Here is a 2,366-nt window from a genome sequence, read left to right on the forward strand (position 1 = left end):
AACGTTATCTTTTAGAATTTTTATAGTTTCAGGTCTTAAGTTTAAGACCTTAATCCATCTTGAGTTGATTTTTGTATAAGGTGAGAGATGAGGATCCAGTTTCATTCTCCTACATGTGGCTAGCCAAATATCTGAGCACCATTTTTTGAAAATCATGTCATTTACCCACTTTATATGTTTTTGTTTACTTTGTTGAAGATCAGTTGGTTTTAAGTATTTGGGCTTATTTCTGGGTTCTCTACTCTGTTCCATTGGTCTATGTGCCTATTTTTATACCAGTACCACACTGTTTTGGTGACTGTGGCCTTACTATATAGTTTGAAATCAGATAGTGTGATGCCTCCAGATTTGTTCTTTTTGCTTAATCTTGATTTGGCTATGCGAGCTCTTTTTTGGTTCCATATACATTTTAGAATTTTTTGTCTAATTCTGTGAAGAATGATGGTGGTATTTTGATGGGGATTGCACTGAATTTATAGATTGCTTTTGGCATTATGGTCATTTTCACAATATTGATTCTACCCATCCGTGAACATGGGATGTGTTTCTGTTTGTGTCATCTATGATTTCTTTCAGCAGTGTTTTGTAGTTTTCCTTGTAGAGTTCTTTTGCCTCCTTGGTTAGGTATATTCTTAAGTATTTTATGTTTTTTGCAGCTATTGTAAAAGGGGTTGAGTTCTTGATTTGATTCTCTGCTTGGTCCCTGTGGTGTATACAAGAGCTACTGATTTGCATACATTAATCTTGTATCCAGAAACTTTGCTGAATTCTTTTATTAGTTCTAGGGGCTTTCTGGAGGAGTCTTTAGGGATCTGAGGTAAACAATCATATCATCAGCAAACAATGACAATTTGACTTCCTCTTTACCAATTTGGATGCCATTTATTTCTTTCTCTTGTCTGATTGTTCTGGCTAGAACTTACAGTACTATGGTGAAGAGGAATGGTGAGAGTGGGCATCCTTGTCTTGTTCCCATTCTCAGAGGGAATGCTTTCAACTTTTCCCCATTCACTATTATGTTGGCTGTGGGTTTGCCATAGATGGCTTTTGTTACATTGAGGTATCTTCCTTGTATGCCAGTTTTGCTGAGAGTTTTAATAATAAAGTGATGCTGGATTTTGTGGAATGTTTTTCCTGCATCTATTTAAATGATCATGTGATTTTTGTTTTTAATTCTGTTTATGTAGTATATCACACTTACTGATTTGCGTATGTTAAACCTTCCCTGCATCCCCGGTATGAAGTCTGCTTGATAATGCTGGATTATCTTTTTGATATGCTGTTGGATTCAGTTAGCTAGTATTTTGTTAAAGATTTTTGCATCTATGTTATATTATTTTGCTGAATTGAACCCTTTATTATTGTATAATGACCTCCTTTGTCTCTTTTTACAGTTTTTGGCTTAGAGCATATTTTATTGGATATAAGTATAGCTAGTGCTGCTCTGGTTTCCATTTGAATGGAATATCTTTTTCCATCTCTTCACTTTCAGTCTATATGTGTCCTTAGGGATGAATTGAGTTTGTTGTAGGCAGCATGTATTTCATTCAGACCTCTATGTCTTTTAATTGGAGATTTTAGTTCATTTACATTCAAAGATATTATTTTTAGGTAAGGACTTAGTACTGCCTTTTGCAATGATATGTTTTTTTGAGCAGTCTAGTGTATCCTGGGCATAATGTTAAATAAAATACCACTATTATGTTTATATATAAAGCTAGACAATATAACTTGTTTTCTTAATGTTTGTAACACCATATGACTCCTAAAGAGGGAGATAGTTAGGGCATTTACCTTCTGTTGCTGTGATGGTCTCATATATTGGTCAAGAAATGTGAGAGATGGAGTAGGGTTTAGTATTTCCTCCCAGAAACTCCTTTTCTCTTTCAGTCTCATGTACCCTGATAACTGTCCTCTGATGAGAGGTAGGAGGTCTTGTTCTTTCTCTATTTCTTCTAGACTTGAGAACTGCTCTTCCACTTGTTCCTGACACTCCTGCTCAAACTTTTCCAAGTTTACACACTTGCAATCTCTAAATGTTTACATGGAAATGATAATTGTCATGTGACTCCTAATAGCTAGTAAATGACTCTCCCTGACAAAAGGAATTTCAGATTGGAAGGAATAGAGGGACATGGTCTTGGAAGGACCAGTGTTTGGCTTTGACCTACAGCCCTATGTACAGGATTAATTCTCAGCTTATGTTTGGTGAGAGGAATGTTTGTATTTGAGGTTGATCCTAGATGATATCTGTGATTAAGTTGTGAACAATCTCTCTCCTCTGATCCCAGTTTGGCTTCAGACAGAGAGTCCTAATAGATGAGTGTGCCAAGTATGGATTTTTGGGAATGCCAATGTGATAGAGA

Source organism: Colobus angolensis, unplaced genomic scaffold (assembly GCF_000951035.1).
Source record: "Colobus angolensis palliatus isolate OR3802 unplaced genomic scaffold, Cang.pa_1.0 Scaffold67, whole genome shotgun sequence".
In the NCBI taxonomy this organism is placed as follows: domain Eukaryota; kingdom Metazoa; phylum Chordata; class Mammalia; order Primates; family Cercopithecidae; genus Colobus; species Colobus angolensis.